A 20,894-nucleotide genomic window follows, 5' to 3' on the forward strand; every position below is an offset into this window, starting at 1 on the left:
TATACAGGTTGGTTGGTGATATGTATGTTGAGGGGGGCACAAGTGCAATGAGTTCATCAGAACACATTCCTTTAAAATACATATAAATAGGCACAGGGATGCAACGTTGTGGCAATGGGACAGAGGATGGATCTTAGTTGACAAAGTGGAACCTATTAGATTGTGGACTCTATTTTGGACTCTATTCAAGACAGAGAATCTTGAAGCATATGTCCCAACCCAGATGTGGCACCAATACTCTATGCATGGGTGAATGCTGGCCTTGTAGAGGTACAGGATATTTTCAGGTGTGAGAAGCTTTCTAGCACGATAGAGGAAGCCCACATTCCTTGTAGCAGCCTTCGCAATTCATAGATAAATAAACTTATTATTATTAGTTCCTAAAGACTAACATTATTATTTCAGCACGCTTTGTATTTTGCATAAGTACCAGACATTTTTAAATACAGTCAGTCTGACAATATCTTTGTTGATGTTTTCTAAAGTATGATTTTGTCCAATCCTAGAAGATCCACACACCCAAGCTTTACCTTTTCTCTGAGAAGAGGTAAGTTTTGGTTGGAGCACCCCTACAGAGGAGTTCCAACCTGGCAACTCATGCATCTTTTTGTAGGCCAGTGTACATTTTGCTGATTTTTCAAAACCCCTTGTGTCTAACTTTCTGCAGAAAAGTTAAACAAAAATTAAATAACGAATTGCATATTTTCTCCTTAGAGCTTCCCTACATGACTGAGAACAAAACTGAGTAAAAATTATCTGCAAATTAGTATTTTCTTCCATCAAAAAGCGGACTAAATTAAAACAAAACTGTTGAAAAACATAGGAGGTTTATTTTGTTTAATCTTCATTCTAAATCACTGACTAATACTTATCTTATTAGCACAATTTAAAAGTATCATGTTTACACGTGTAGAGTTTATAACAGACTGCTCAAACCTCTCTCACACTCTCTCTTTGAATCATGTGACGTCACATTCGCTTCTATCAATTCCCACAGTCTAGTAAAGTCGAACCTCGAGTCCTCAAAGTTGACTGACTGAACTTTCATTTCCTATTATTTTTAACTAACCAATTTATATACTAACGAGTTTATACGCCCAATATTTTAGAGTACACTAGTATATTGTAGATAAAATGATTAAGAAACTAAAACCTATTTTCTTGAATTAGACATAATATTTTAGCGGCACATCCTAGGAATAACTTAAAGTACAACATTTGCAACATAGCATAAAAGCACTCAGTAAACCTTGCCTGATTAGATTCAAACGGATCAGATAAAAATTTGTACATTTATTTTAAATTTTATTTGCAACATCTTTTGGTTTCTGTGCTTATATACTTATCTAAATCAATGAGTATATCTTAAATCTGTGATCAAAGATTACCAATTATTAGATTTTGGTTTATTGAAAAATGTGGTTTCCAGTAGAACCAAATCTGATAAGATTTCAGATCTAAGGTTCAAAGTCTCATTAGCGTAGTTATTTGCATGAAGCTGTTGCATAATAAATGCATATTTGATGCACTTGATATATCACGGATTGGAAATTGAAATTATCCTGTTGTATGCATTAAGGGTCTCATAGTTGATAGAAACACTGAAACTAAAAATACTTAACAAACATAAATACTTAATAAACGCAAATAGTTCACAAGTGCATAAATACACATACAGTCCTGGTCAAAATCATAAGACCACTTAAGAAAGTAAGCGTTTACGCATATTATCGAATTTTTAATCAAACAAATGGTTGAAACCATTGCCAAAAGGGAAAATATGATGGAAAAAAAATTAAATCTGCTTCATTCGAAACCTTAACCCTGATCTAATAATTATTTTTTAAAAAACAAACATTTTCACCTGGTCAAAATGATACCACCACTGATAATTTATCTAACAAAAGGCAATTATAAATTACTAAAAAGGGTCTCAGTATTTAGTATAGCCTCCATTATTACAAATTACTTCCAAAATTCTCTTCGGCATGCTTACGACTAAGTTTTTTATCAGTTGCGAAGGAATTTTATCCCATGTACTGAAAACTGAATCAAAAAGTTCCTTTATCGAATCATATTGGGTTCCATCTTTGAACACTTCTTTTGCCATCCATCTCCAAAGATTTTCAATGGGATTGAGGTCCGGTGAACATGCTGGATGATCTAATAATTCTATATTATTTCAAGAAAAGTATTCTCGTGCTTGTCAAGAAGTGTGTATCGCAGCATTGTCTTGCTGGAAAATCCAATTTTTTCCACACAGACGTGGACCTTCAGTCCTGATAAAAGCATTTTCAAGCATTGAAATGTACTTCAATGATGTTTGCCGGCCTTTCACTACTTGCAACTTTAGGTTGCCAGCTGACGAGAAAGCACCCCAGATTATTAAAGACCCTCCTCCACTATGCCGAGTTGAAAAAGTCTCTTTGGCCAAATTTTTATCATGCCAATAGTGTTGAAATCCATCTGGACTATCTAAATTAAACTTTTTCTCATCGGAGAAAATTACATTTTCCCCGCTTCTCTTCATCCCAAGTCTGGTATTTGGCGGCATATTTAAGTTGGTTAGTTTTGTGTTGTTCAACCCTTCATTTTCAGATGCGTTCTGATGGTTTTAGGACTACATTCTGCTGCTGCTTGGCTTTTCAATCGACTTGAGGTCATACTGGAGTTTTTTTTTAAACTTCTTCTGATACAGCGATCCAGTGATGGGGCTATTTTTTTGGTCGACCTGGACTCTTTTTGTGCCCATATTGATCTGGATTTCTTTAAAAATTTGTGATGACTGTTTTGCTACGATTCACTTTGTTTGCAATGGATCTATGGGAGGATCCACCCCTATTAAGCTCAAAGATCCTTCCTCTCTCAAACTCTGATAATGTTTTCCCTTTTGCCATTTATAATTTAGTAAGATGTTTTTTATCCACTAACAAGTTGCTTTTAGTAATATAGCAAGCTTTTTGTATTCATATTTTTCAAAACTAACCGATTTTATTAAAGTGGTCTTATCATTTTGACCAGGTGAAAATGTTTGTTTTTTAAAAAATAATTATTAGATCAGGGTTAAGGTTTCGAATGAAACAGATTTCATTTTTTTCCATCATATTTTCCCTTTTGGCAATGGTTTCAACCATTTGTTTGATTAAAAATTCGATAATATGCGTAAACGCTTACTTTCTTAAGTGGTCTTATGATTTTGACCAGGACTGTATATTACGAATTGTCAAATATGAAGAATAATGTCATATGACAATACAGAGCAACAATAATTGGGTACTCACTTTAGAAGTGGTTAGAGTTCTACTCTGTCTCATAGTGGGGCATAGTTCCCACAAGGGATAAAAAGTACATTCTCTTCTCAAGGCTGGAACTCGCTGTCTGTGTGTGTCCCAAAGGAATTAACTCTCTGATATCTATCTAAATTGGTGTTCTTTACCCAAATTCCTCTACAATCTCATACGAAATATGTGCATTTCATTATAAAGGATGATTTTGAAGAAATCTGAGAAAATAATGCTTTAGAGTTTTAAGATATTTTTGTTTCACAAGCAAAGAGGTCAATCAGAAGAAGTCTTGAGCAGAGTTCCTTCTTGCATGAAGGCGAAAAGCTGTGTGAGAATTCTTAAGGAGATTCAGTATATTTATGGAGTTATTTAGATTTCTTATTGATTGCTAGCGGAGCATGGCTCCATTTGATTGGTCAGTTCCTTTCGTCACTGTCTATGATTAGAATCTTCCAATTTTTTGTAACATACCCTATTTATTTATTTCTTTGCGGACTGTTATCCTCATCTTCATAGTTGTTGTTTCATGACATTTAGGCCAATTATTCCTCTGGCCTTCATCAGGTGCTTAACTTTGATAGGATAGGGATGCTGAGTCTCTTAACTGTATCCTCAGTAATTACTGCCTTCCATAGTTGTTGTCATCTCACCACATTTTGACCAACTAATTCCCTGGCCGGCTTTGGGTAGGATTGAAACTGCTATCTTCAGACAATGCTCACCTGGAACCGTAGAGATTCAACACCTCTATCTACTGTGCCAATAAATGCATATACAAATTACTCATCTCAAAGGATTCCAATAATAAAATAATATACCCAATTTATTATACCAAAAAATATTCTAACAAATGCTTATCCTTATCAAACGTATCTGTAATTTGATCCCCCCCCCACGCACACACTTTTTTCTTCAGTGCAAACCTCTCACAGATGTAATGTTGCTAGTCTTGGTATTTTCTATAAATACTATTATGGCATGTGTTCTTCAGAATTGTCTGAGCTATTTCTGCTTCCTTTGTTCCAGCTCTCTTAACTCATTAGTTTAGTGGTCTCTATCAATTTGCTGCTTTGATACCCCATTGTAATACAGCTTTCCATTAAATGTTTTTTCTAAAATCTGCAATTATGTGAACTCTCTTCCTGTTGATTGTTTTCCTCTTCCCTGTAGCCTATGTCTTTTTCAATGATCATCTTTCGTTAACTGTTAGCTCCTTACATCAACTGGCTTCACACCTTCTCTGAAGCGATTTCCACAAAATATAGGGAAAAGTCTCAAGACATACAATTCCTAACTTCTTCCCCTTTTATCACCAACCTGTAAATAACATTACAATTGTACTTTCCTGTGCTATTTTGCTAAGAATAAAGTGTAGTATCTTTTCTGATACTACACTTCATCTTTTTTGTCCTCAGTCGGTAAAAGAGAAATCCTTCCTGACAAGGGTAATTTTTTTTATTGTTGTCCCAATTCAGGATGTCGCTTTTTTTTCGCAAGCTAGACTTTTCCTCATTAAAAATCGATCTTGTATCCAGTTTTGTCCTCATGGGTAGGCAAGTAAATAGGGGAACAACCAGACTCTTTAGAATAATAATATGTGCGTCATATCCTAATCTTCATTTCAATAAATATTAAACGTGTAGTCTTTATCAGGTTTGATTGTTTACAAATGTGAACATGATAAATGAGCAAAAATTAATAAACTAGATCATTTCATGGTAGGAGGTATATTAGGGCCAGTCATTAAGTCAATGCAAAACCAATAAAGAGGAATCTGAATAATTTGCCGATGTGTATATAGAAATTAACATCGCTTACCTAACCCAATATGTAACAATATTATTTTAGCCACCCCTTTTGTTAGTACTGGCCTGATGTTTGGAAAATCCTTCAAGAATAAAAGATGGCTTTTTATCGAATTAGTCACTTTTTGGGCATTTCATAACTACTCTAAAAAAAAATGCTAGGTTTTACATGTCAGTCATATAAGAATTTTTACAGGGGAAAAATTGCTGTTTTTTAATCGGAATTTTAAAACTTATTATTAGCTGTGTGTTTTTTTGTTTGTTTGTTTGTTTGTTTTTTTGTTTTTTACCTCGAATTGGTTTTCATTTAGTCCTTTACATCAATTGGCTTCCTGATTTGTCTGGAGAGATTTTCATAAAAAAGAAAACGTCTGATTAGAGAAATAAATGTTCATACATACTTATTTCCCCTATTCGTTAATCAAACTTTTTTTATGACAGGACTGAAATATATTTACAAATGAATACACATTGCTCTTTATTATAGGGCGGAATATTTAAAAAGTGTTGAGATGCCGTAAACAGAGACAACTGAAATAAATTACATCTTTCATTTTATAAGATTATTTCTACCGAAAGATTCAGACTGAAAAAAAAAAACAAAAAAACATTTTGCTTTCTCTTTTTGTTTGCCTTCTTGAGCAGACACTTTTCTCTTTAATAGACTTAGTTCTAATCTCACACGCACTACGTCCGTATTCTCTTGTCATTCAGTATTTGTATACGAAGCCTTGTTTGTCAGAATTGTGTGTCTACAAGTAACGCAACTTCATAATTAAATATAATATCCTTTATTTTCCATCCGACTCTCATATCAGCTACAAACGAGAAGCGTTAGCATCAAAAGATGTTATTGCCATTGTTAATACACGTTGTCAGCAATAAGAATGATAGACAACCCAATTCTTGCAGAGTTAAGATAAATATGAGATTCCTTACAAACAAGTGAAAAGCAAATTTACTTTCCAGAAGAAAAACAAGCGAGATGGCCTACTTTATTTTTCCTGAACTAGACAGACAGGAAATACAAATGGCCTACAGTCTCCCCAATGGCAATTACAATCTCCCTCAAGACTTCTATTCACTTCTGCATACGAAAGAGATATGTGTAGGTATTATCAGAAACTGTTTCGATTCCAATTTAGATTGAACTAGAGGAAGGCCACTTTCTTGATTAGGATCCCTGAACCTTGGATTTATATTTCAGGATACATAATAAACTAGCCTGGGTGCCGGATATTGCCCGGGTGTGTTGAGCAAAAAAAAAAAAAAAAGTGGTAATAAGCAGGCAGACTCGAACCCGTACCGCAAAGGAAGAACAGAATGTGAAAAAAAACAAAAAAACTATGACGTCTTTGCTGTTGCACCCATCGCCAAACCAGAAGTGACGTAGGTTTAAATTAAGGCTAGTCAAGTGAAAAGAGGGGATGACTTTCGAAAATATTGGCAAAAAAAGCGACCTCTCCTTGTAGAAAAGTGCCCAGTTGAGGTTGAAGAAATTAATGTTTTTAGCCAATATTTTGGTATTTGTCGTCCGACGGGTCGGCCTTTAAAACGGTACCGATCTCCTGAAAATCCGTCGCCTCTGTCGAAACTTTTAGGGATACATGCATACATACATACATACATACATTTAAACAGAAAGATGAGATTTCTATTATAGATGTACCAAGGAAGCAGCAATTTAAGGTGAAATTAGACAAGTGCTGGGTCGTTGTAGCATCATCTGTGTAAATTACTACTCTCGTCTCTTTCTCTACATGGCAACTGAAGCATATTTGATTTATTTATTTATATTTATTTTTAATAAATTTATTAAGTTGAATTGAACTTCTGGAATCAGACAGAAAAGAAATACACAATATTTGATTAGATCATTGGGAACATTGATCTGAGTTGGATTTCTTGGTCCTGGATTTGTTGCGACTCAAGCCGACTTCCTCCTTCAGAGGAAGTTTCTAGGGAACATTAAATTCACAAGCGATCCCCAGTCACATGTATATCCCACTCAGGCGAGATGATTTTAACAAGGTTAGATTTTTCATGCGAGGGGCACGGTTACAGAGGTATTGCCCTCCTCCCACATACAACACAGGATATTCCCAAATGATAACTAGTTGTTACGGTGTTATTTTGCCAGGCAGTTCTATTAAAGAATTATTGATCATAGAAGTTTTATTTAGTCTTAGGTACACAGTTGGTTGGAGGGAAATTATTGACAGTGGTTATAGCTTAACAAAATTTTGTTGTTTGATTAATAAATATAGTTTTTGAAATCTGACTGCAGATCGATGAAAAATATTTAACGAATGCATAGTTAGAAATGTCAGTCATTTTGCAAGTTAAGATTAAATCATTTTCCTAAAGTAGTTAATCCTAATTTTGCAAAGGTGTGAGCTTATAAATTGATAGTTCTGTTCTCCTGATCCTAAATAGTGAATTGTTTACAACGGTTATTGTTTTGTCATGAAATTATCCCAAAATATTTGATGTACAACAGTTGTTGAATAGCCGTGTACATACTGAGACAACATATCGTCGTTTGTGTATATCGGGATGTTGACAGATGACGGGGATACATTTATAACAAAGGAGAGATACATTTATATTGGGACGGGGGGGGGACATTTGTATTCTGGGAGAGACATTTATAACAGAGGCTGAGGCATTTATATATCACTGTTACACAGAACGAGACGTCGTTCGTATGACGGCGTAAACGGCGCCAATAATTCTATTTGTTATTAATAATAGGAGACTGAGAGAGATTATGCAACAGTTCTTGTTAACATAGATAGAGGGGGAGAGTCATTGTTGATGATGGCGGAAGGGACACATAATACTTCGAGGAAGTTATACAAAGTTCATTTACAGATGATAAACAAAAACACATTTACCTTCCAGTTGTAATGAAGACACGACAACAGTTTAAAAATATAAATGGTGATTCTTTATTCATTCAGCCGGCTGAGTATTGAATCAGGAATTCAAGCTTGTATGACTACATGGCCCCCTCTTCCCTCCTTCGCCTCGAAGGGCATCAGTTCCGACTCTGTCTTCTATCTAATTAACTCGAACCCATCTCAATATATTGAGATTCCCCTTTCTTTATGGCGTCAAGGCGTGGTCAAACAATGTGACTCCCTCACATTTCAAATTACACATGCACTTTGCACATGCATCCACACACCTCTGATATCAAAGAAATTCCTAAATCAATTGTTTCATTTCTAACCTATTTGTTAATCATTATTTCTAAACTGCATTGTTCATATCTAACTCTGACATAAATAATATTTAGTTATTTTCAAGAACAATGACAATCGTTCTAGATTTCTAGGATTTCAATATGTATTTTTAAAAACTTTTCTGACTGGGTTCGATTCTAACCTTTTGCAAATATCATTTTCAAACTTATCTAGTTTGTTCTTTTACTTACTGGGACCTTCCGCTTTTTACATAACATAGTAACAGACACACGAAAACAAACCTTTCCAAATACAGATTGTTTTCCTAGTGGTTTAATAACATGTGAATATCTTTAAACAGGTAAATATAAGTTGGTAAATAATTACTGATAATAAATTACTATAAAATTGAACAAAAAATAATCGAACACCAATTTTATTTTTAAATACGTTGAAACTATTAATTCCTATGTTTACATAAATTATTTAAATAAGTTGAAATTATTAATTGCTATGCTTACATAAATTATTTAATAATTTCTCGATCTAGGCCATGGTCTTTGATAAGGCTTGAATCTGAGGGTTTTTTTTTACTAGTCACTGGAACGATGCCTACAAATGAAAAAATTGAGATGATAAATATATTTTACTCCACCAAGCTATTTGGATTCATTCCTTAATTCCAAGTTGCATTTGGTTATATTTTCACATGTCTAAATGCCCCTATATCCATAACAGCTCTTTTTTCTCTTATAGAATGCGGCTTATTCTTTAGCTATTTCAAATATCTCACGTGACTGTATTAGCTAATCAATTATTTGCTCCCAACACATGTGACCGCGTGACCTTGGGGTCATGTTCTGTCAAATAAGTGCAATTACTTTCTAAAAGCATATTATTGGCAACATAATATACTACAGTGAAACTAGTTTTTATTTCTTATAGCTTTTTAATTTTTCAAAAAATTCTGATTAACTAGTAGTTTGCACTTTACCATATGCCATGCTAGTGCGTAGATGATGTAAATTTCAACTTACCTTTTGTCTTTTGAAAATATAAATGTAAAAATATTTTGCATTTATCTTAACTGGCAGATAAAGTTCATCTTTTATTGACAAATGAAAACGGACCTGTAATGAATTAAAAATTTGCAATCAGCAAATTCTGTGCAGTATGTGTTCTTTTTTCTTCTGACAATCATTACAGACATTATCTAGTCTTTATTTTTTAAATATTTTACTTTCACATTTATTCACGGGTTTTATCTATCAGGGAATGTACTACGAAAGATGAAAAAAACTTGCAAAATGAGTAAAAAAAAATGACTCTCAGCCAGTTTAGTGTATGAAAAAATGGAGATCATGATAAATGGATATGCGCTAATGAGAAATGACCTGCATCAAAAGTCTAAAAAACATTAGACAATAAGACATTTTGGTGCTTCTATAGGAGAGGATTCATGTTGGCCTCAATGTTTCTGATCGAACATCATAATCAGGTTTGACACGCCGGTTCCCCTCAAATCGCTGAAGTTAAGCAACGATGAGCCTGGGCAGTACCAGATGGGTGACCATTTGGGACTTCCAGGTGCTGTATGTGCTCTCCGCTTATCACGGCATTGTTTCCAGTCGTCCTGGATTTCTCCTTGCCACTAGACTCAAACAACGCTGATTCAGAAGATGTGTGGTTGGGGATTGCATAACCCTTGCCAAACAATTACACGCGCAGCTGCCCCTACAGGGGGTATCCTTTGTCTTTCGAGACTGGACGGGAGCATCGGATGTTTCTGATTTACGGGCCAATTGAAAATGATCAAAGCAGTTTATGACTTGAAATCCATCAAAAAATGTAAAAAGCAAGATAACATTAGATTGGGTTTAAGCGTTGGATTAAAAAACATGTTATTTTCCTCCAAAAAGAAAATAAATAAATAAGTTGAAAAAACTTCATAAAAATAAATAAATAAACATTATAAATAAAGTTGATTCTCTTAATGATTTGAAGAAAATTATTAAATTGTCTGGGAAAGAACGAAAAAGTTGTTTCATTTAATGTCGATACTAATTGACTGCTTGGTGATGGATTGGCTATTTCTGGTTTGTTTCATAAATCACAAGCGGAAACATCAGGACCAATATGGATCATCAGCTGAAGAAGTTCCAATATCTTTTAAGTCGATATTAACATGATGTGGAGGAGGATAATTGATTTTAACCTTAAGTCTGGGAAAGAATGAAAAATTTATTTCGATTAATGTCGATATTAATTTACTGACTCAGCCATTTTCCATATGTTTTATTAATCACAATCGGAAGTACTCAGACCGATATAGATTCCCTCCTATGGAAGTACCAACCAATATAAACAAGTGAAAAGTCGAAAGGTATAAAATAATGAAGAAGGAGGGGGGGGGCTCTATCATTCCATGATATAGCAAATATTATTTTGCTTTAAACAAATATTATTAGTTCCATTATATTATTTGTATTATTTAGACTACTGTTCTATTCTTTGTCGTCATATTCATAACGTTTCAGCCGATGTTATCTCTAAGCAACTTCAGTTGTATCTTTTTAAACTTAGGAATTTTTATGTTAAACTCGGAAACTTGTATGAAGTTTCGAACTGAACATTTTATTTAATCTTCAAATCTTCAGGGTTAGCAGAAGGGACCATTTTCCATCAGTCATCACCAGGTAAAAGCGCTAATTTATGTTATTCATCCACTGTAATAAAGATTGAACTTTGAACCTTCAGAAACTGTCATTTAAAATTGATTGTTAACCAAAGCCATTTCCATGCTATGCCATACGTAAAGTTGGTCTCTTACACCTGTGCCTATTCTCTATTTCTACAAGTTTACTATCAGACCATTTATGGCGTTCTGTTATCATATTTGAGCTGCTGAATCCTTTTGATAAGGTGCAAAAAGATATTTGTAATTTAATTGGCTCCACTTTTTCTTGTTCTCTGCACTTTGTCTCTCTCACACAGATGTGATGTTGCGGTCTTTTCAATAAATACTATTATGACATGTGCCCTTCAAAATTGCTAATCAGTTCTCTGCTTCCTTTGCTCCAGCTGGTTTGATTCATTAGTTTAGTGGTCTCTATTAATTCGCTACTTTGACACCTCATTATAATTCGTATAATAATGAGGTGTCAAAGTAGTGAACTAATAGAGACCACTAAACTAACGAGGAGCTTGTTTTCAAGAACTGCAGACTTGTGGAACTATCTTTTTCCTTCTACCTATAGCCTTGGTTTTTTGACACAGGTCAATACACATCTCTTTGCAATAGTTACTTTTCGTTCTTTTAACTCCTTACATTAATAGGCTTCATGCTTTGTCTGGAGCAATTTTAATAAAAAAATGTTTAATGTTCAGGTGGAAAATTCCAGTTTTAATTTTGGCAAACTTTAAAAAAATCGTATCTAGATGTATAGTATAACTGCTTATTAATATAAAATTAACTAGCGGGATCTGTGTAAATGTAATATATTGATATTGGCATTTTGTAGATGTTCAGTGTTAAAATTGCAAAATATTTATCTAAGCTAGGACGAACGCCTGGCAAAGCCCGGTCATAGAGTTTGCTTAAATATGATATTTTAATTCTTGCAGATTTCGTATGTATTATTATCAAGTTAATGTTTTATCGATTTTTATATATTATAAAGTTGCAATTTCAAGAATAAAAATTATATATCCATATGACTTGGGTGCATTAGCTTGAATCGAAACTGAAATAAAAACTTATATATATATATATATATATATATATATATATATATATAACTTGAGTTCCTTCGCCATAATCAAAACTAAAAACAAAACTTATGAAAAATCTTTGCTAAAATTATTTATAAAAAAAAAAAAATTGCTTGAGTGCCATCAGTTATAATTGAAATCGAAACTGAAACCAAAACTTATGAAAAATTCTTGATAAAATTATTTATAAAAAAAAATAGATGACTGAAGTGCCATCAGCTATAATCGAAACCGAAACCAAAACTTATGAAGAATTCTTGGTATTTATGACAAGAAACGGAAGTGCATAACAATTAAAGGATCCGGATGTAAGCATGACACAGAAAATAACACACACGCTATCGTATTAATATATAGATATTTGTCCTATTTCTCATATTGCAATTTTTATACTAGCTTTCTAATGTATAATTATTTGTTTCCATATTATAGTCAATCCTATACTAGGGCTATCCTTTCCATTGTCATCCAAAATATGCACAGTTTCTTTTGAGATATCTTCCCTTCCACCATTCTTTCACTATAAATTGTCATTGCAAAGATGCACCTGGATAAAGCCTGATGATACATTAGGCAAAACGTTGTGACTATAACAGCAAAGATGAGAATAGTAGAACGAATAATCTAAATAAATCATGCAGAAGTTTAAATGTAATGTGAACAGACGTTTTGCTGCTCAACTCCCTACATAGTATCCCTGCAACTTATATCTCTGATAGTAGCCCCCTACATCAAGTGGCACTGTGCCCTGTTTAGGATGAAAATGGAATTTAAAAAAATATGTGTGCAAGAAGTGTAAGACAATAAAGAAGGAGTAAAACACGACGAGAAGAAAATATATTTGGATAAGAAAGTTATTGGGGTTATTCGAAAATTTAGTTACCTTGGTGATACCGTTGGATCACAGGGAAGAGCTGGTGTTGGTATGCTTACAAAAGTTAGGAATGAATGAAGTAAGTTCAGGAAACTTTTGTCATTACTAACTAAGCGTTACCATTGTCGACCAAGACCTATCAGGCATGTGCACATAATGCTATGATGTATGAAAATGAAACCTGGCTCATGCGGCACTGCACGGAGAGAAATGATAGGAGAATAATATGATGAATGTGTAATGCGAATCTTTAAGACAGGCTTAGATCTAATAACTTCTGAGGAAGGTAAAATCTGAACAGTATAGGGAGATGTGTATAGAAGAGACTTCGTTGGTATGGCCATGTTGAAATAATGGATGAGAGTTATTTGATTAGTAAATGTAAAGCAGTTGAGATAGCGGGGTCAGTTGTCAGGAAAACATAAGAGGGAGTAATAAGGATTGGCTTGAAAGAAAGAGCGACAAATAATAAGAGAGCTTGCTAGGGATAGGTTGGTTTAGAAGTCAATTTCAAACATCATCCAACAGATGCTAGTATGTAAAATGAACGCTAAACATAATAATAATAATAATAATAATAATAATAATAATAATAATAATAATAAGTCTAATCTCGCTACTATGCTCCCCACCCCACCCCGTTGGGACCGAGCAAAAGTCGCATAGTAACGACGGTTTGTAAAAAGATTTTTCAAATAGAAACACCTATAGACTAAATCTAAAAAATGAATGAGTAAATAAAATGCAAAAAAAAAAATGAATTCGAAAGAACAACACACACAATAGTGAGATTACGGGTTGACATAGTAATTTTATTTTGTACTGAGCAATAGTGGTATAGTAGTGAGATTTGACTACTACTCCTTAATACCATAAGAGTAGACGTTCTTGGCCTTTGGGCCAAGAAAAAAATGTCCTAAACAATTGGGTGCTAAGTAGGACGTTCTCCAGTATGAAAGGGTGAATGCGGTATTATAGTGGAAGAAGATACTAGCTAAGAGAAACTTTTGTTTAGTTCTGGAGTGATAAGGATGACTAACAACCCCCACTATCTCCCCTTTTGAGTTGGCCTTGTGCCTAAGTTTTTTGTTCATGTAAATTTTTACCTGAATAAAGGATTTAATATCTTAAAGTGTAGTATCTGTTCTTCAGATGCTGCACTTCAATTTCTTGTTCTCTGTCAGTGGAGGAGAAATCTTTCACGGCTGAGACAATTTTAATTTTTATTCTTTTTCTCCACATTAAAAAACGACCCTGGTGTCTAACTCTGTCCCGTGGGGAGGCATTTTAAATAGGTACTACTGCTACTACTACTACTACTACTATTATTATTACTATTATTATTTTTTTTTCTTACTTTCCTTTCCCTCCATTTTCTTTCCTCCTCTTTTTCCCTTCATTTCACTCATTCTTTTCCCTTCGTCTCCTTTTCTTTTTCTATTTTCAATCCATGTCTTTCCTTTCTTATATTTCTTTCTATTACTTTCTTGCTTTCCTTTCCTTTATATTTTTTCCATTCCCTTCTTTACTTCCGCAGGCTAACTTCATTTTTTTCCTCATTGACTTGAAGCCTGTTTTTAGAAAGACTACAACATTTTTTTTTTCTAATCTGATATGTTTAGCTTCAATACTCAAAAAAATAAAAATAAATAAAAATTCGCATGACATTGGATCAAGACATCAGCAACTTCACATTCGAAACTTTTCAATGTCACGATTTCCTTGCTAATCCATTAAAACTGTAATTTTTAACTTTTCCTGCAAGATTGCGATTAAAAAAAAGAAAAAGAAAAATACCCCCTTTAACCATCTTCAAAGAAATAGATTTTTTCCATAAAAAATTAACTTTTAGAGTTGCGTATTTTGAAAGGACATTTTAAAATCTTTTTTGAGACTTCAAATTTCTAGTCTGACAAATTAAGATGCAAATGCTTGCGTTTCCTCTTTCGTTGATTATAAATTAAAACTATCTTAGGATTTCTCAAATTCATAATTCAATAAGATAGAGCAGTAGATGGAGACAAGAAGAATTTTAGTTAATTAAATAAGGCTTCATTATACAGCTTACTCCAACAAGTGAGAAATTTATTTTGGGGGGAAGTTATATATTTGTAAAACGAATATTGCTTTAAAAATGAATTGGTTACACAAGAGAAATGAATGTTAAGTATGGTCTGCAAATTAGTACTGGTTACCTCTGTTTATTTTTTTTAATGAGTACATTTCTGTTAGAACATTCGTTATATCAGGTTTTAACAAAAGATATATCCGTTTTTAAGGTTCGTTAAAAGGGATTATTATAGAATCACTCCCATCTTCAAACAGTTTTTTTCCTATGTATTTTGGCCGTTAAAAATGAATATCTTTTTAGGGTTATAGTCAGCTAACATACTTCCTTACTTCCGGCGTAGCGCTACCTGATGCAGTATTAATGCAAATCAGTTTCTTCACTTTTATTGTTTGCATTTCTATTGTGAAACGATTTATTGAAATAAATTATAGGAAAAGGACATTATTAAAAAGTATTCAATAAAAAACAACGAAATTACAGATAAAAATAACACAATTAGTCTTTATTGGCACTTTTAATAACACAAAAAATATAAGATTTTTATTTTACTTGAAATTTTACAAGAAATTATATAATGAAATTATATGAAAAAAATTTTATTTAAAAAATAAACGTTTTTTATTTGAATTTAAATAATAAATGTATATTAATGAAATCATAAAAAAATTGGAAAAACGTAATAAAAAAAGTATATGCACAGGGGAGATATAGGTGTGATGGAAAAAAGCGATGGAACTGATTTGCCTTGTCATTGCTTCCAGTAACGCTACACCGTAAGTTAGGAAGCACGTTAGTTGACTATTACCCTTTTTAGAGAGTGTTGAGTTTGATAAAGGAGGATTCTTCATGACATCAAATCGTTTTCAGGACACTCACAAAAATAAATAAATAAAAATAATGAGCAAATACACTCAATTGGAGACATATTGCTGATGTAATTTAAAGAAAGGATAATCTCTACCAATCTGCAAATTTAGCAAACAGTTTTGAGCCGTTCATTGTGATTTACATTAACCAGACACTGACTGAAGATGATAAATCAGTAGTGCTAGAAGACTACTCACACCTGAAAGTATCCTGTACCTCTACAAAGCCACCGTTCGCCTATGCATGGAGTATTGTTGCCGCATCTGGGATGGTGCCTCTTCCACTATCATCTTGGATGGATCCAAAAAAAGTCTTCAACCTAATAATTCCCATTTTGTTAACTGTTCCAACGCCTCAGTATTGCATCCCTGTGCCTATTTTCCAAATATTTTAATGGAATATGCTTTGATGAACTCGTTGCACTTGTGCCCATTCGACATCCATATCCCCGACAAATCAGCTTAGAAACAAAATCACACCCCTTCACTGTTGATATCCCTAAATGCCAGAAAGCTTTCTACTCTAATAGTTTCTTCCCTCAAACAGCAAAACTTTGGAATTCCCTTCCTGCTATCTGCTTCCCTTGATAGGCAGAAGTTTAAATATAACATAAACCAACATCTTATTAATCTTTCCTAGGCATGGTCCCATATAATAGACCTTTACATTCAAGTGGCGATATGCCTTGTTAGGGGATGAACGTGAATAAAAACAATGTGTGCAGACGATGGAGGGACAGGGGGATTGCTTCAAGAAACCAAATTGTGGAGAGAGGTTATCTTATTATATTCACACTTTCTCCCTTTCTCGTAATATTTCTCAATAGTAGGACTTATACTTGAGTCATTGGAGCATACAATCAAGGAGTTGGCCTCAGACATCACCAGGGCATCATAAGACCTCTGTACGAAAAATTCAGCTCAGGTTGAAGCAGTGATATATAAAAGGGGTTAGAATGGCTCCTTGCATTCAAATTGAAGCAGGGTGCATCCAATCATATTCAAATTTATCAGTACTAGGACTCATACTTAAGTGTTTGGAGCATGCAATCAAGGAATTAGATCCGAGTATCACTAAGGCAGCACCAGATTTCTGCCGTTATGGTGATTGATCGATTTCAATTTTTTAGAATCAAGATAATAAGTAAAATCCCGAACAGATAACGGAATTCGTTTATTCTCGCTGAAGTTCTTATCACCAAAAATCTTTACAAAACAGAACACAATCAGAAGTGGAAGCTGACTGATGAAGTAGATGACTAATGTTGGTATAGATGCTGATAAACCTCCTCAGCAATATCTCTCCATGCATAGAGGGGTACCAAAGCATTTCTTGTATACTCTTCTCCTTCTTTCTCTTTTTTTAAATAGTTTTTGTTGCTTGGTTTTCTCAAGCAGAAAAGATGTTCGCCGTTTTCGTTTCTTTCTTTTTTTTTAATTTGTAATCGTCTTCTGGCATTTGGTTGTGAACATCAGGACATCACGTAGTTAATTGTCCCCTGATAACAGCTCTCTATTATCCTCCTCTCCGCAATTATTTATACATAATCACTACTCCCCTACTCCTCATCTCTCACTTGTTGGCACCTCTAATGGATTACAAATGCTAATATTTACAAACAAATAGACCGAAATTCTCACAGTCAGCCGATCTCATTAACTGATGAATTTGTTTTTATACAAGTTGTGCTGTCACTTCCGTCTTGTCAACTCTTTACGTCTCTCTCCTCCCTCCATCTTTCTCGCTCCCTTTTTGACTTTTCCACTCACCTCTCTCACTCTCTGCCCTACACTCTTTCTCGTTCTTACACTCTCTCTTTCTTACTCCCGTTTTCTTTCTCTCAACTCTCTCACAAATATATTTCTCTTATCCTTCTCCTCCCACCCTCTCTCTCTCTAGCTTTCTCTTTCTCTCTCTCTTTCTCTCTCTCTCTCTCTCTCTCTATATATATATATATATATATATATATATATATATATATATATATATATATATATCCTTTCCTCTTTATTTTACATTGTTTTTGCTGTCTGTGTATATCACCCTCCTTTTCAATCATTCTCATCTTCTCTAATGTATTTTATTACTTCTCCCTTTTTTCTTTTTCTTTCTTTTGTCCTTCTCTTTTCTGTCTTTATCATCTATCCTATCTCTGTATGTATTCTTCCACCTTTCTCTCTCCCTCTCTCTCTCTCTTTCTCTCTCTATGGATATTTACTTTTTAATTCTCTCTCTTTACTACTTCCTTTTTTATCCTACTGTTCCTATGTCTTCAATATTACCCCCTCTCCTTTCTTCACTTCCTCTGTTTCCTACTCCTTCTCCTCTTTGCAACATATTCCAATGACATGGAAAAAAGTATTAGAAAGAGGGAAGGGGTGACGTTAAATGGAAAGAACAAGCCAAATTTCATTGGTCAGCATCTGTCAGCGGCACATGTATGTGAGGAGACGGTGCAATTAAAAGTCACTATGCTTATTAAGAGACCTGTAATTTGGATTATTACTCTTTCATTTCATTCAGCTTTCATTTTTATATTTATATTTATCCATTTTTTTTCTTTTCTTTCTTCGCTTTTCTCTTTATAATCTGTTCTTTTTTCTACTCTCTTTCTCTCTTTTTCCTTTTGTGTCCCATCTTTTTTTCCTCAACTTTTTTTCTCTGTTTTGTTTGTTTCTTTTTTTCTATCTTTTTATTCACCCTTCGATCTTTTGTCTGTCTGCGTGATTACCTTTCTTTTCATCTTCCAATTATTCTTTCTCCGCCTATTTTGCTTCTTTCTCTCTCTCCCCCTTCCCCCTCTCTCTCTCTCTCTCTCTCTCTCTCTCTCTCTCTCTCTCTCTCTCTCTCTCTCTCTCTCTCTCTGCCATCTTGTTCAAACTTTAAAACCTATCATTTTTCCATCCTGGATATTTCCACAAATGTCTTGGATTAACTAATTACTTTGTGATTAGCGGCAACTTCTCAGGTAGGCTTTCTCTCATTTTATGATTGAATGTTTTAATTGGATTTTGCCTTTAACCGTAAAAAATAAGTATTTTTAGTCACGTCACCTAAATAAATCGAACATGTGAAAACGGCTTTTGGCAATCTTTTTCGTTCTGGAATTAAATTTTCTCTGTGACATCGTTGAAGTTATCTCAGCCTGTAGAACGTAATACTGATTTTAGAGATAGAGAAAAACAAGACTTTACTAAAAGTAAGTAATGCATGCGAACAGTCTTATCACTATTTGTTCTTTTCAAAACTTGAACTCATTTTACATATTTTTTTATTCTTTTATTTTCTGTATTTATATATGAAGCTATACATTTTAAAACTACAAGCTCATACTTTATTAAAGTTTACATCATCATCATCATCGGTTGAACGTCCATTTTGTACGCTGAATGGGTTTTAGAAATTGACTACCGAACTAACCTATCTCTGGCTAGGTCTTTATCCCTTTTGATTTCAGGTCCATTTTATCACTTCATTCTATGTTTTCTTTGGTCTTCCACTGTGAGATTATCCAGAATCTTAACTGTTCTACATCTACTAATCCAAGAACTATCAATTCTTTCGATATGGCCATACCATCAAAGTTTCCTCTTCCACACATTTTCTCATACAGTTCAGTTTTAATTCTAATCTGAGGTCATCAGATCTAAGTTTGTCTTTAAGATTCCCCTTACACATAACCATAATCGTAAATGAAGATATTAGAATTGGACTACTTTATCGCTTTATTATTTTCTTTTTGTACATTACTTATATGTTTCAAACTGTTTTTCTCGTCTTAGTTCCATTCATTTCACAATGTTTCAGTCATCGAGCTCTTTGGCTTCTACAGGTGTATTTAGTTGTAATCTTTGGTAATTTCGAACTTGTCTCTTTATATAATACACAGGGGTAGATTGATTCTGTTTTGTATTTCAAGCCTCTTACATTTTTAGAATCAGTTATGTTTATGTTAGGTTCTTTCACGAGAAGTCGAACGTTTACATAGAATCCAATCTAATGTATTTCTTAAACTGGATAAGGCCGGAGAGTACAATGGCCGACGGGTTGTAAAAATATCAACAACGAAGATGTCCATAAATGTTTTTGATACATCATACCAATCGAGCGCACGTTCTCAGTCCAATTGGGTGGGCCACTGCAGCACTGACTGCCCTGCTGGAGTGGATATGGTTATGTACCGTCTAAGTAGGTGCATCCTCTTAGACTTCTCACTTTGATAAGACGTTGGTTTATTGTGAATCACCTGACTGGGGAATACCAATAAGACAACCCGGCCATTTTTCATCAGAGTACAGTACTTCTAGTGTGTAAACTCTTTCTATACTCCACTTTCTGCCCTTATGTCATATCTACCTATGCTTGGAGGGTGGAGATTAATACCAACAAGATGCTCGAATAATGGAAATGGAATCAATAACAAAATTTTATCTCAGAAATGTCAGATACTAATTTACTTCAGATGAAAATTGATTGTTTATATTTAAAAAGTGCATGACAGAAAACCGGTTGATAAAAACCTATGTCAAATGAGCCTTGAACAAAAGAAATAATATTGTTTTACATATCCGATTACTATCACTCTTTTTATCTCCGCAGGTTTAATATTATGATGATTTGTGAGAAAACTGTTGTATCAAGCAAGAAAATCGATTCAAATTGTCTCTTTCTCTTTGTAGTGTAATAACAAGTTAATAACCAGACTATTTCCAGTGCTGTCTGTATTGATTGATGTGTTAGATATAATGTTTTTCTTACACGAGTCTATTAAACTATACACAAAAATTGCTATCGAAATATCTTTTTTTTTTCTATTTACTTACCTTTGAAATCTGTTAAAAAAAATTTATCTCTCCCTTCTTTCTTCATAATATCTTAAGTATATATATATATATATATATATATATATATATATATATATATATATTAGTATTTCTTTTTTTTTTTTGAATAGCTTATATTTTTAATGAAAAAGCTGAAATTCTAACCTCTGGCAAAAATAACACAAACTTGATTTGAACAGATGTAACTGCA

The 20,894-nt window shown here is 33.7% G+C and overlaps 1 protein-coding gene across 5 annotated transcripts in view; it reads left to right on the forward strand.

The window, feature by feature from the left end:
• The window catches only part of LOC145296025 (apoptosis-resistant E3 ubiquitin protein ligase 1-like), a 1,082,598-nt gene that overhangs the window by 551,129 nt on the left and 510,575 nt on the right, over positions 1-20,894 (forward strand). Inside the window, exon 1 of one of the 5 annotated variants that reach the window (XM_080142070.1) lies at positions 18,809-18,828. The exons of the other annotated variants lie outside the window; for them this stretch is intronic. The gene's annotated coding sequence lies outside the window, so the exon portion shown is untranslated. Of the gene's footprint in view, positions 1-18,808; positions 18,829-20,894 lie in introns of those variants that run through there. 5 annotated transcript variants of the gene reach the window in all.

The sequence above is a fragment of the Euprymna scolopes genome, chromosome 16, assembly GCF_053919585.1.
Source record: "Euprymna scolopes isolate OS-2025 chromosome 16, ASM5391958v1, whole genome shotgun sequence".
NCBI classification, from domain to species: Eukaryota; Metazoa; Mollusca; class Cephalopoda; order Sepiida; family Sepiolidae; genus Euprymna; species Euprymna scolopes.